The sequence below is a fragment of the Crassostrea angulata genome, chromosome 1 (genome assembly GCF_025612915.1).
Source record: "Crassostrea angulata isolate pt1a10 chromosome 1, ASM2561291v2, whole genome shotgun sequence".
Taxonomy (NCBI): domain Eukaryota; kingdom Metazoa; phylum Mollusca; class Bivalvia; order Ostreida; family Ostreidae; genus Magallana; species Magallana angulata.
This window is the reverse complement of record NC_069111.1, coordinates 31,355,508-31,371,679: the sequence shown is the minus strand read 5'-3', so window position 1 is coordinate 31,371,679 and position 16,172 is coordinate 31,355,508. Positions and strand designations below refer to the sequence as shown.

Below are 16,172 nucleotides of genomic sequence, written 5' to 3'. Positions count from 1 at the left end.
AACATTCTTAGCACAGACTTATTATCCTCACAGTTTGAACTTGGCTCAGTGTCATTTTGTGACAACTGAGATGAAACTTTGTTTGGCGCGGCAGCCATGATTACAGAAATTTGACAGGGACATTTACAGTTTCAAGACTTAAAAAAATGGCTTAAACTGATGAAATACATTTCTTTTAACCATCTTTTAACCTAAAAAAAATTGTTGTCGTTACTGAAACATTTTTTTTTACTGTGTGCATGTTATAAAGTCATGTTTACATTGCAGGGCAGGATGGAGAATGTGATTGATTCTAGTGCAACAATACAATGAAAGAGAAACTTAATAATTCAGCAGTATGAAGTTAGAGCCCATGGTTCTAATGAAATGGGATTCTGAAAGTCTTCGTGTACCTTAATTACTCTGCAAATTTGCTCTTTAACAACATTTTGAACAGAAAATATCATGCTTTATTCATGCTTCAAGACTCAACTCGCCTCCGTCATCACAATATCTACATGTATTATAAAACAGCACAGTCTATAAATGTAGATGGTTTTCTGCAACATTTCAAGAATTATAATGGTCTAGATATTTCTTTATTCATTACCTGAGCATTTGAGTGATGACATGTCCAGGTCTAGACCCGCTGTACTCGTGGATGCATGCTTGGAATCCAAGATGTCTGCCATTGCATTCCGTCGCCCCGTCCTTCCTGAGGTAATAAATTCCTCCAAGCTATTCGGAACCTCAACCTCAGCCATTGTATCTGTAAAAGTTGTGTTCTTTATTGAGAATGCCACAAATTTTGCAGTTTCAAAAATTTGCAAAAATTATTAAGAAACATGTTTCCCTAACTTGGGTCTGTTTCATGCATGTCAATTAGAAAACAAATATCAAAAGGACACTTATTCTATAAAAGGATTGTTTGCCTTTAATAAATAGAGGAAAAACTCATTATGCCTCTATATATATGGTTTGAAACCACTGAAACTCTCAAACAAGATGTTTTGGGTTTTTGTTGGAAATAAGAAAGATTTGATGGATTTGAAAATGCCCATTGTAAATCATTTGGGTTTTTCTTCATTTGATAAATTTTCCCTCTATACTGTACCAAGATGCAGATGGTCAATCTACTCCTAAGTGATGAAACATGGTTCAATAAATGAAATATATAATTAAATACCTCCAGTTATTTATATAATAGCAGGGACCCCCCCTCCTCTCTCTCTCTCTCTCTCTCTCTCTCTCTCTCTCTCTCTCTCTCTCCAACAACTTGGATATGAAAAATGTTTTAAGAAACTATCGATTTCATAAACTTTATAGCTTTTTTTCAAAACTTACAATATCAATACCATATGTTACAACTTACAAATGGAAATTAAACATGAAATACCTTTAAAGCCCTATTAAACAATTCTTACAAGATATCAATAAAAGTATCAATAAATTGCTTGTTTCAAAAGTATGAAATCAATGTACTAGTGCAATCAGGTGCAATAGTGCAAGTTTTAATATCGTTTATGACAATTTGTCAACATGAAAGTGATAAAATATATTGTATGACAATGTAGTACACATAGTAAAGTTTTATTAAATGTATGGTGTAGACATGAATTTATTATAGATGAAAAAAAAAATCATACACAGAGTAATTAAAAGGGAAGAAAAGATTAGGGGTGGGGGTACTGATTTCAATGATCTTATTCAAGGGAAAAAAAGAGGAGAATGTACTGAAAGTAATTTGTGATGTGATCTTCAATCAATCAATATATCAAATCAAATCAATCAATATATCAAATCAATCATTCAATCAATCAATGTGTTGGAAACATAGTAAAAATTATTCCTTAGTGTTGTCAATATTTGATGTTACTAATAACAAACACTTTTTTGTGTTTAAAAAATAAATTCTTTAAAAAATATGCAATATATATTTTGCATTGTAAACTACATTATTTAATATTTGATTACCCGGTATAATATTTTAACTATCAACCCACTGGCAGTGGGATTTTCAATCACCAAACCGATAATGGTTTAATACTATTAATAAAATATCTACATTGTAACTGTGGTTGAATTTCATTATTATAGTCAAACTTAACATCAACAGACTACAATTATCAGTGATGTCTTTAGAGTTTTTAAAGGCATCTATTGTACAGTAAGCATAATCATAATTTTATCTCAAGTCAAATTAAATTTCCTATTAAGCATGCTTTGATCCGAGTGGCATTAATCATGATACATACTGCTTTAATATACCAGTGTAATATGTACCATGCACTACATTTTGAGTGAAATGCTTTTAAAATTAACAAGATAATAAAGGAATCTTTGATTTTATTTTCAAATGTGAGATTAGTTTTTAAAAATCAAAAGTTAATTGCTTTCCAAAAAATTGTTAAAGTTAAAAAACGTGACCATAATTAATTTACAGGATATTAGGATAAGCGATTCCAATCACTTTGAATTGCTATCAAAATTTAGTTTTTGGTTTTTTTATATTTCATCCTGGATAGAATTGAGACAGCTGACTCCAGCCAATAACTTCAATTTCACTAACTAATTTAATCATCTCTCTTCTAATTTCATTTAGCTTTGTTTATTCATGGAAATTACTGGTAATAAAGTGTCATGAAATAGAGTAAATATTTGTAAATTTAAAAGAAAAATGTTAATTTAAATATGTTAAAGATATCTAACAGTTACCGTTAGTACTTTAAGCCAATACAATTTCAAATATACACTGTACTGATATATCCGTGTATTATCATTTGATTTCAGATTAATATTCATAATTTTTTTCTATATTCAAAATTTAAGAAGGCAGTTAGTGAAAAAGAATTAAATGTAAACCCACCTTTGCTTCCGATTATATAATGGCTCCAGCTGATGCCAGATTACAGATCGTATCCTGGTATATGTTGAATTTGTGTATACAAACTTTAACAAGGCCACTGATGTACGGCTTCAAATCTGTAACAACAGTAGAAAAAACACTCACAGGCTTGATAAAACACAGCACCCACAAAAAAGTCCCAGTTTATACAAAATTATCCTCAATCAATAACAACGGCCGCTAAAAATAAACAGTACTGGAGGAGGAATCAAACAGTGTCAAGGTGAATCATTATTGGGTGACGGTGATTTTAAACTAGATTCCAAGATATAACATCCGCAGTATCTCTTGTATATACATGTCACTGATTTCAAAGCCGATTACCTGATATAAAAAACTTGGCCACATAAAAAGTGGTCGTAATTAACAGCATATATCTTTATCAATTTCTTGTGTTAAAACTTTGTCAGTACTTGTACTTGAGATTCCCAAATTAGCTGAACCAATTTCCATCCAGATTCCCAAATGAAAGACAATATAGCATGTCTACATGCAACATGTCAATATATATACATTTACCATGGTTGTAAATTTGTCATTAGGGAACAGTAAATGTTAATGCATTAGGTACTTATCTCTCAGAGAGAGAGAGAGAGAGAGAGAGAGAGAGAGAGAGAGAGAGAGAGAGAGAGAGAGGAACAGAGGGAGGAGGGAGCCAGAGAGAGAAAGGAGAGAGAGAGAGAGTGCAAATCATATGCATACTAGTAATCATTTATACATGTCTTGTTATAACAGAGCTGCCACATACTGTAATAGAAAAATCTTCTTTCATCTGAATAATCTTCTATTTTACAAAATATGTAGGAAACATATAAATATCGTGAATTAATTCTTACATACACAAAATATTAATGTACCTGTCAAATAGCATTCAGAACAGTTCCAAACAAACCACCGGTAACACACACTGCATGTACAAATATTTCACCAAGTGAATTAAAACACGACTTCATCTACTGTGAAAGCTCAGGTTTTCTATAAGGAGGTGAAGGAGTTGGATACATATATGTACCAGGTACTAGGAATCTTAGGAAATAGGTCATTACTTGGTTTTTCCAAATATAACAAACAATTACAAGTAATCTATTTCATCTGTGATCCCCTTAGGTCCTGTATAGTACCACAAGTAGGTGCATAAGTACAAATTATTTCCCTGTTTGTTTTACTGGAAGTTTTTATGAAAAAATTCTATTCCTGTTAAGTACTATTTCCAGGACTCTTGGTGAATTTTTTGGGATTTGAATTCAATTCGTTAAAAAAGAGCCAGTTGTAGTTGTATACTTACAGTTATAGAAATAATTATCCGGATGTGTTCAGATTTCAACACTACCATGTATCTAAAATGGAAAGAAAAATAACATGATATATTATGTAAATATATATTCAATCAAATATTCTTTACACAACAGAGTCCATACATGTATAAGTCGCCCTACTATAAGCTTGATAATGCACACAATATGAAGAAATTCGGTACTGAAATTTCAGTAATGCCTAAAAATACGTCTTTTCATTACTTTACATGATTGCTCTTTGGTTCATCCTGCAGCAAGCGCGACTAAATCCTTTATCCAGTGTGAACGATCCATAATTATATTGTATCATAAAACTCCTCTCCACTGCTAAAATGTGCCATCAACCAGTAAGGAGGAGGCGAGGTAATCTCCTAACAGTCACTCTCAATGCTTCAGAGCCTGTCAACCCCCAACAAAACCCTAATTCTTCTGAAGAGGCACTGACACGCACTGATCATCATACAGCTAGTCATTGCTTTGTTTAATTTAGAATGTTCAAGAATTAATCAGGTGTCTGCATGACTACAGTTTTCATTATTGACCACAATTTAGCTTAAAAAAAGGTATTTAAGCTGGTATAAAGAATTTCACCTTTTAGTAGAATTAATGTGAAATTCTTTAAAACTGAACTACATATTACTTCATCTCAAGTTATTTGACCAGCCACTTACGATCATGCATGCAATCAAAAACAAAAGGGAAACTACAATATTAAGGTTTCTAAATACACTGCAATTGACCTTATACAATTAAATCATGTAAGTCACTTTGCACTAACAAATTTTTAAGCCACTCAGTGCAGTAAAACAATAACAACATTTCTTTGACAGGAAATAGAAGCATGCAGTCAATTCTATGACCACCTACTTGACAGCCTAAACTAACTCCCTACATTGTTTCTAGGAAATCAATGCACTTTGGAAAAATGTATTGTGCACTTCATTTAAACAATGAAGATTCACATACTCCATTGATTTTAGGATTCAGCATTTTGGTATTGACATTGTTGTGTCAGTAACAAAGAAACAATCTATGCTCACAAATCTGTTAATCAAAGTACAATGTAGTAAGGCTTGTTGTTATCTCAAATTAAAGGCACATTTAATTAATTATTTCCTACAAGAGCAGTACTAGTGGTCCTCCAGGTATATCTGAATCCAGACAACAATTCAATAATTTCAAAGCTAAATTAACAACAACAAAAAACATGGAAAAAACCCCAATTTTACAGTCTCTGCCAGTTGATATTAGGGTTTGTTCCCGTTTTGCACACATTTGAAAATTAGGTATCGAAAAAATGTGCGAAACGGGAATTTGACCAGGTGAGATAATTGCTTAATTGCTATAGTCTGTATCACAATTCCTGCGAGGGTAATTGAAAATAAGATAAGTAAAACATATCTACTCGCAATTTATATTTACATTTATTTTATCTTACAATATAACTTGCACTTTTACATAATAATCACCATCCATATTCATAAATTAAGAGGTCAAGATCCGACTGTTCAATACCACAAGTTACTTGATACCATACTCGACCAAACTTGATTTCAAACATCAATTTGGTCGTGAACATTTTCATTATTTTTTTTAAATAAGAAAGATTATTGCAAAAATGTTGAATATGTAGCGCCTTTGCTGCCTATAAAAAGAACATGTACACGCTAAAAGTTTGAAGAAAAGATATCATATGTTAATACATGTATTTAATTATTGCTTTTGCTGACATAAATGGAGGAAATGTGTCAAGTGCAAACGCTGCTTATTATTTTTCATTTATGTTGTGGCTTGAATAATCGAAGAAATAGACAAACTGTATGATGATAAATCGGCACTTTTATATGCTTCAAAAACTGTAAAGATTTTTTCACAAAACCTATCAAACGTAGACCTAATTCATGCATTTTCAACCTTTTTCAGTTTGAGTCGCATCAATATTAAATTAAATATATTTGTCAGATTTTTTTTATGTATTTAACCTCTGATTTGAAAAACTAGAAAGTGACCCGCCATATACTAAAGCGTTGATGTCATAAGAACTAACGTCAAGGTCGCTACTTCAAAGATTGAAATATTTTGTGATAAAGATCTGTTTTCTTTCATAATATTCTTTCTGTTGATACCAAACAATTAATTATAAACATGCGTTTTACATAATTTGCAACTCGATTGTAAAAAGAGACACGGAGTACCCCATATAATTGTCCATATAGTTTTCCCCTTCATCATATAACTATCCATTGAATCAAAAATTTGAAAGTCAAATCATTATTTTTTTTAATCAGTGTGCGGAAATTGAAGACTTTTTTAAATATATCATTATTTTTATTTATTCAAACGAAAAAAATGGTGATAGTTATTAGACCTTAAACACAACAAAATGTCTATATTCTTCTTGTTTTATCGTTAAGGCGCTAATAAAACACAGGTAAAATCTTTGACCGAAAGCAGACTATAATTGCTATCACAACACAATTCACACCTATTGTTCTATACCCAATTATCAAATGTGTGCAAAACGGGAACACACCGATATTAGTTATATAGAAACATGCAGCTAGCATTTATATTCTCTCTGTGATCCACAGCTGGTTTTTCATTTAGAACCATTGATTTTGCTCCAACCTTTTTTTCCCCATTTAATTGTCTCTTATCAAGACTCTATTGTCAAAATGATTTAACAAGTTCATTTTTTGTGTGGAATTTCATCCATTTCTTTGAAGTTCTCTTATGAACCCGACTCAGTTGTAATTGATATTTGTTGCAAAGCGAGGGTATATATATTACATATCTGAATGAAAGGAATTTAAAAATTGTTTCATATTGCGTAATAAAACTATTTATCATTTATGTATTTCGACATTAAACTGTTCAAGGGATAAAATCTGCTTCCGACATAACATGACACCATTTTCCTATAGTGAAAAAATTGCCTAAATACCTTCGAACAACCAATTTATAGTCTTTATCTCTGCTGCTGGGATCTGAACTCCTTCAAATACTCACTTTTATGAATTTTGAGTATTTTAAGTGCCTCAGAAAAGAAGTGAATGCTCGATCTGTTGTTGAATTTTCTAGAGATAAACCCAGTTGTATATCTAACAAATGCCCCCTTATCAAAGCTACCCCTTCACCAAGGAATGCTGCAAGAGACTACTGAATGCAGTGATGCTGTATTAATTGTTCATTGATCCTTCTTTATAGTTCAGGCTCTAGCCAAAAGATTAAACTAAACATACTTAGTAGTTAAAGGAGAGATGGGGGGGGGGGGGGGGTAAGGAGAGGGAGACACAATGGAGCATCTTAGAGGTGGCATCTTAGGAACTTGTAACGCACTTAACAGTTTTTAAACTGCCACAGACAAATTCAAGTGCACAATCTTTACATACGTAAATTTAATACGCAATTTTGCTTTGCAACATGCAGTAGCTAATTATGGCAACCAACTCAAATACCAACAATATAAATTTAAAGTTTTGAAATTATCCAATGACATAAAGTTGATACATTGAGTACATACACATATAGGCCGGACACATTTTAACTATTTTGAATTTAATTCAATTCACCTGTTTGTCATTAGATTTTTTTAATAGTATTACGTACTTTATCAGAAAGATAACAAAACAAAATAAATGAATGTCGTCGTTGCAATAAATTTCAATCATTCTTTACAGTATGTGTCATCACAGGGTCGCTGCAAAAATTAATGATAGAGTCACAGATCGATTCGTAATACTCCTGTACATAAATGCCCAGCAGCCATGCATGCTTGCATAGATAGGCCCACAGGGGGAACAAGGATGATTATAATCAAGCAATGAGAGATGTATCAATGTACACAACTAATATTGCAATCCTAATAAACTGGTGTCAGTGCCCTAAGCCGGGTTAAATATCTACCATAAAAACCTTTAGAGATTATAGTCAGCAATTGTAAAATCATATTCCAAGTGCGCAGGCACTGGTTTATTGGGTATATATTATATATGTCCCACCTTTAATGTTCAAATTATTCAAACTTAGATACTGTACGCAATAAATAAAGGTACTTCTACATATTTATCACTCTTTGTATTTGATGAACACATTATCAATACATCTTCTCATTTCTCAGGAATAAGATTTTTTTCCATCTGATTTGATCCCCATCTTAATTTCCCAATAACTCTATTATAGCAAGGCTTTAATTATACAGGAATCCTACCTGATATCTTTTGACAAGTCCAGCTGCCGACTGCTGTCTTTCATACACATACACAGCTTTAAGCACAGTATATCGCTAGCTAGCTTTTCCTAGATCCCTTTTTGTAAACAATTATAGATTTGGATAGGGCTATATAGCCAATACAGAAGAAGGATGTCTTCTCATGACATTACACTGTTCACTCGAGTTCAGACATCCTGTACGTAAATTCAACACTACGTAATAAGTCTGTGTATCAAGAAAAGATTCATGACTTCACGTGGTGTATTCAGTACAACTTTATATCAAGAATGCTTACGACTTATAATGTCATCCACTCATCTTGTCATGTTTTTTGGATGTCCTGAGGAAATTATGATGCAATGGGTATTTTTTGAGTTTTCAATAACATATATGACGTACACCAGTTTTATTTTGAGTTTGAGGCATGAAAAATGTCAAACGCGTCGACATTTATTGAATCTCCTTAAAAGGCATTTTTCTAATGATTTAATATAAGTATTTTTAAACATTTTGAAATAACCTAAAACCAAGTAAACCCAACTCCAAAGGACATTATCAAGGAAAACGTAATGTGAATCAATTTACACTTAGTACATCTAAGTTAGGAAAGTCCTGAGTGTCATTTCAAATACATGACCACAATGCTTATGTTAAAGTACATTTTACATTAACTCCTTACTTTATCTAAGTACATTTCATATTTTCTGTCATTTGGTCAGCAGAAAAAACCCCCACATTTTAATTAATACAATGCTCATTTAATATTGAATTGCTTTAATATTTGTTTATTTTAACAAGAGCCCATGGGTTACCATGGGTTACTGCACTATTCAACTGGCAACTAAGTAATGCAATCTACTCTATTAATTGTTTACATTTATATTTTCAACTGTCTCTGTCTGTGATAACATTACGAATCAATTTTGAACTCTAAAACCCAATAACTTCATAAAACATGAGTGACACAAATTGGGTGTGTCTTATAGCATAACAGAGAAACGGTACTGGCTGCGCTGTGTAGTAAAACATAGCATGTGCTACATAAAAAAAAATAGTGGTTTTAAATTAATGTTGTTTAAAAGTGTAAAAATTGGAAATAATATAAGTAATAAGGAGTCATTCTTTGAATATTATGAGGTGTTAATTTTGGTCAGAGTGTGGTTTTCGGGCTTTATTGGATTTGACCACACCCCGACCAAAATTGTCACCTCATAATACCGGTACTCAAAAGTATGATTCCTTATTCCTTTAATAATTCCTGACACCTTTTTTTAAAGTAGTACTGCATACAATACAACCAGTGAGTGTCACACAATAATAATCCTTTCAGTTTGTAATCAATTGACATGCAGTTATATGTGATTCAAACTTATCCCATTTCTTATTCAATATTACCTTTTACTGAAATTTCAGAATTTAAAATTGTTATATTCATGTATATAATATCTATATAAATTTAATATCTGGGGTCTCCTTGTGAATTATGAATTGATAATGTTGTTAACATTATAGACAGAAAAACATAATCAAAGGATATACAGTAGATACATGTATAGAAGAATATTATCATATACTCAAGAGAATTATCAATTAGAAGAGCAGTACCAAATAATTTATCAGTTTTACATGAAATGTGAAGCAAAAGTCACCACAATGAGCTCATCAAATCAAATGGTTTCAAGGTACAGCTAACTAGACTCAGCTTGTATATGGTTAATTTCATAAGACCATCTGACTGGTCTGCAGAGAAAAAGAAATTTACAGCTGTTCTTGTGTTTTCCACATTTGTCAGGAACTATTATTATAGAACCTGACAATGTGTTTTCTGCACTTTTAGTCAATGTGTGAACACAATCAATTGTCCTCTTCATACTGTACATATCAATAGGATGTGAATACTTTTGGTGAGAGGATCCGAAACAGTGTCCTATAAAAATTGCACTAACACTGATTGGGGTTAAAGTGACAGAATCAAAGACAGTACAAATGACAATAAGACAAATCCAGATATGACAAACACTTTACACACTTATATACATGTCTGTGTATGTGTATAAAGCACTAAAAAAATCAAAAACACTAGGCATTTTTTAAAATGTCAGATCTTATGTATAGATACTCAGCCATTAAATTGAATATTTATATAAAGCACTGAAAATGGTTAATGACACGAACAATTTTTGGGACAACCAGTCCTCTGGGTATGTATATATATTGCCAATATTTGACCAATGCATATTTATACCTGTATTAAATCTATTTTTCTATAACTTCAGAGATTAAAATTACTTTTAAAAACACAATGACCTATGGAGGTCAATCAAAATATTTCAAAATACTTCTCATTACTGTAGCTCATTACCTTATTTCACGCGAGTACTTAATTCTGCGATTCAGTCGTTTGAGATCAAATCGCAAGAACATACAATATTGCAAATGCCAAATTTTTCTAATATGTTCATATAGTTTACATCTATTTGAAAACTAAAAGTGAGATTGAAAAATTTGCATGATTAACTTCTCGCGATTTTATGCGGATATTAATTACTTGCGTTTAATAAGGAATCTACAATATGTATTTTTTTTATTTGCAAGCTGATCTACTCATATCCTAACTAATCAAAAGTGACCATCAATTTACCAAATTTTTTCTTTGCCAACTCAATCTGCCAAAAGTGTATGAGATACTGATATATCCCTTTCTTTAAGTGGGTATATATAATCTAAATGTGGGATGGCTGCATGAAAGTCAGAACAGTTACGTCAAAACACTCACAACACACAATTCATATTTTCAGTCTTATATGACAACTTTTTAAAGAGAACTTAGGATGCATAGAAAATATAAAAACTTAATTCAAGTGCCCTACTACTTTTAGACTAAACAGTTTATGAGTTAGTGTCTAACTTTCACTCAATCAAGCATACTACATTTCAAAAAAATAGATTGTGTCAGTAAGAGCAAGAACACTTGTGTGACACGTCTTTAAATGAACATTAAGAAGAACTGTATGTGACCAAAACAAACACCTATTTTTGTTAAAACAAAATTGATTAAAATGCTAATTTACACGTCAACCCCCATAAAAAGTTAAATCATATTGCTCTGAATCACAGCTCTGATTTCTGTAAAGTACTTTGTACTCATCTAAAGCTGCTTGATAAACACAAGTATTAATGTCTTTTTGAGATGTAAAACAAAATTAAAGAAACTTTAACGAGAAAAATCCTTATTCCCTACATAAAGTCAATCATCAAAAGAAAACAGGCCCTATCGCTACAAAAATGATTCAATCCTCAAAAAAACTTTACCTGAAATCCTGTGGCCAACAGATCTTTCCCCATGCAACTATGTCGTTCTTTCCACTGTAACAAAATAAGCACTTGTAACAAAAAGGTGCACAATTTGAAAGTTTAGAAAAATCAATGTTTTCACGACCAGTAAATCCACTGTGCGTTAAACACGTTCCTGTCACAATGATTCACTTTTTAAGCCAAAATACAAATTCCGTCCACTTAATCTGTGGATTATAGAACTGCATTCAATTTTCAGCAATGCCAACCCACTAAACAGCCAGATTATATTGCTAGGTGTATTAATATATGACCTAGCTACAACTGGGGCTTTGTTTAAACCGCAGTTATTCGAGAGTCAGTTTCAGGATAGGACAGAAAGTGATGGTCAAATATACGGCAGCTAGGCTCGATATAAATAGATTCTCAATATTTCTGCTGAGTTAGGAATGCAAATAAAACTGGCATCAAGTATTGATTAATACTCTGATTCAGTTAATTCCACAATAAAGGCTCAATTCCAGACAGTTCTGATAGACTTTACATTCACAGCTGGAAAGCTCGAAGATTGACAACTCATTTAATGAAGGTGTAAAGCAATAAAATAATAACAAATATATGCTTAGTTACCGTCATTGAAATTGTAAATGTATTTTGATATCATCCATCTTCACTAAGGTTTAGGCGGGTTTTAAAATAAAATAAATTTCATTTCAAGAAATAGTTTTGTATGAAAATAAACTAGCTTACTGTATATTTTATAAACTGAGAAAAAAAAATCAATATGTCAGAAAACGATTCAATCATTATTTAAATTCTTTTCAAATAATTTCACATTAAACCAATTGCAACTATTGAAATTATTTAATTTATTAGGAAGACTTTAATTAACTTCTGCAGTTACGGCAATTAAATTTTCAGACTGTATGAAGTTGATTTTTTACGTACATGATGCTTGATGAGAAACGCCAATAGAAATGCCAAGTAATGAAGATAAACAATCTTTCTCTAAACTTCCTGCACATAATTACAACACGAGTATAATCAATCATTGTGGAATACTTAAGATAAATCGCTGTTGCTCCACAATGCAGTGCACAATGCACGTACCCCACTGCCGTGTCTTTTCAATTATTTATATCTCTACCAAGCTTTATTAACTTGGATTATACCTTACAGCTCATTCTTACCAAAACTACATTTTATTATGTCCAATTAATTTACTGTATCACTATCAGCTTTAAATTGAAAATATTTTACTGATATATACTAGGGAATTACAAAGGGAATTACAAATTTCCTGTCACATACCAAAGTATACCAACAATTGAACACTATGAAAAAATAAAACTGATGTTGAACATGCATGCATGTGCTCAGCCCACTAAATATGAAAGTGCTGTTTATATTGATCTTCCTACATGTTTTGACTGCTTTATGCCTGAAGTTTCGTTATTATAAAATAAGTCTTCAAACAATCATACAGGTATAAATGATCTTTTACAATTTAAGGACAATATTATATATATGATACTGCAATTATAAAGAACTAAGAAAAATAAATGGTCTTTTACAATTTAAAGACAATATTATAGATATGATACTGCAATTATAAAGAACTAAGAAAGATAACTTTTATAAAATCACATCCTAATATTACTGAGTAAGAATGTTTCAAATAAAAATAGTAAGAATCAATTTTCGATATTTATTTTTTTTTAATGTGTCAATGCATATACCTATGTACAAATCTCAGTGCAAATTAATTACCGCGTACTTCAAAATTATTTCATGTGTAACCATCAGAACAAGTCCCCTTATTTGAGCTGTATATCATTTGGTGAAAGTTCCATAGAGATTTGAAGAGGCACTACCCAGAGTGATTGTAATAAGGACTGTAATCTTGATATATTTTATGTCACTTTCATATAAAATATATAAAGCTGAAAGGCTAAACAACGGTTCCAAAATTTACGTTTAACTGCATGAGAACAGAGACCATGCCCTTATTGGTATCTATAACGATACATTGTGTAGTACATGTATTTAAAAGCATCTGTAATGTCAATAGATAATATTAACTGACAATTAACAGGTCATGAGGTGATATGTACATTTATAGATCAAATGTAGCAAATAATTGTGCCAATTCTATTTACCTTCAGTTTTCTTCAGATTGCAATAATCATTTAGGCATCATGATGAAATAAAGTTTGTGTGCAGTTCAGACCAAATTTAAAAGAAAAATGTTAACTACCATAATATGAGCTAAACTTGAAAATTACACAGTAATGTACTTATGTTCCATTTAGCTTGTGTGCATGTGTTTGAAATAACATGTAATAACTGTATCGGGCACTCTCAATTTATTTTTTACAATTTAATGCTGGATTAAACTATAAAATATTAAGCAAAATTTGGCAAAAATTTAGGGCAAGTTTACAATAAGATGAACTAACTGCCTGCATAATTCTTAATAATGCTAGTTCATAGGGGGCCACAACAACTACATGTATTAAAGGCTCTTTCTTACAACCCTTTAAAGGTAAATTAAAACAAACCCTCCACCAACTGAGCTAAATGAAGGGTTATTCCACTCTCTAAAAACAACAAGGGAAAAATAAATCTTTAAAAATTCAAATGCTAGCACAAAAGTTCAGCATATTCAGGATAAGAAAAAATTAGAAAACAACCAGACTTTAGAAGTAGAAATATTAGTTGAGGGTTTAATTTTATTGTTTGCGTTGGCAGTATAAATCAACAAAATTCAATTTTTAACCCAAGTATTAATAAATACAACACATTTTAGGGATTACGATATGACAAAAATTAAATGCCAACGAAAATATTTTGGTTTAAAAACTACAAAATTTTAACCCAACAAAAATATCTCCTTCTACAGTACTGGTCCGGTACATGTAAAATTTTGATGTAAGGAGAAGAAATTCAAAATGTTTGCAGTAATTAGTATCAGCTAGTATTTAAGCTGATGTTCTTAATGTATGGCATATTAGGATGTTTTCAAGGTTTGCACCATTGCCAGCTGAGAGCGTGATCGCCTTGTCAACAATAAAAAGAAGTATTGACTTCAGATGTGATACACAACCAAGTTACAATTCATTCCAATTTCCATGTCCTAGCACAAAAATAAATTGATGTGTAATCATGGTTAATCATTGCTGAATCATTAAAAAAACATTAAATTATTTAAATTCATCGACATCATCATTGGAAAGAAACAAAATTGACCAACTTTGACAGCAAATAAAAAAAAATACCCAAAGAAGGTATATTTTTCCAAAACACATTACGTTGAAACACGTCTTATAAATCATTTAAAAGTATTTTCCGACCCACACATAATCCAAATTGCATGTTGCATAACCTTAAGAGCCCTGGTTTATGGATGCAGTTTCAAAGCTATGTTGAAGAACATTTTACACTAAATTGTTTCTATAGACAGCTCTAAAATGAAATAAATCTCATATTGGACAATCTATTTTGGGTTTTTGATCTTTTTTTAATGTAATTGAGAGGTTGAGATTTAAAACGTCTAGGATACCCGTAAGTGTATTAAAACTACACCTACACGTTTTTGAAATTTATCAGTTGAGATTTCTTAACTTAATTGTAGGATATAAACGTGTACGTAAATCGACGCAGTTTTGTGACATGAATTTATTTAGTTAATTCCAAATAAATGGTAAATTTCTTATCAATTTCCATGCAAATGAAAAATCTATATAATATGTATCACAAGAATACATTCACTCATCAATAAGGTTTTATTTGTTGTAAAAAGCTACACGTTTGTACTTATACTTGTAGACGACACTCTACAAGTTTAGAGAACGTGTAGAAACCATGTCGTCACAATAACTGATGACATAATACGCGAAGAATTTAGTTGTTTTCCCCTTTTTCATGTACACGTCGTTTGAAATCTCAATCTCTCTAATAGAGCATAAATTCAAATGTTTTATGTAATAGCATCCAAATGGAACACTTCGCACCAACTTCCCGACTTGTTTAAATGATACATAAGTAAGTGTACAGATTATACAATGCTTGAGTTCAATCAATGGTGGTTGGTTTTCAACTGTTGAACTTTAAAAATTATAGTAAATCAACACTGTCTCAGTTTTGTCATCTCTCTTTAAAATATTACATCCTCTTATGTGGTTTATTCTCTTGTGTTCAGATTCGAGACAAAAACTAAATCAGTTGTAAACCATCTTACTATACAAAAAGCCGTTTTAACAATACTTACATTTGTGTTTACCTTTACAACTTACACTCAGTTACAGGACTGGACAGACACGGAATATTTCGAAGGAAAAGCAAACGTTACAACTAATTTTAAAATTATATGTGTAATATGTTTTTCTCCGGATTAATAAAATTGCGTAAAAAATCGCCAATAATCACTCTTAGTTTTAATTAAAGACTTAAGGTTTAAAATGTTAAATTAAAAAAAAACTGATGG

At 31.3% G+C, this 16,172-nt stretch overlaps 1 long non-coding RNA gene across 1 annotated transcript; it reads right to left on the bottom strand.

Moving 5' to 3' along the window:
- Positions 1-2,845: 2,845 nt before the first annotated feature.
- Positions 2,846-16,019, bottom strand: LOC128183071 (uncharacterized). The gene is made up of 4 exons (XR_008243529.1): positions 15,957-16,019; positions 11,705-11,758; positions 4,170-4,221; positions 2,846-2,961 (listed from the first exon to the last, which is right to left on the bottom strand). It is a non-coding gene; the product is annotated as an uncharacterized LOC128183071 (long non-coding RNA).
- Positions 16,020-16,172: the final 153 nt, after the last annotated feature.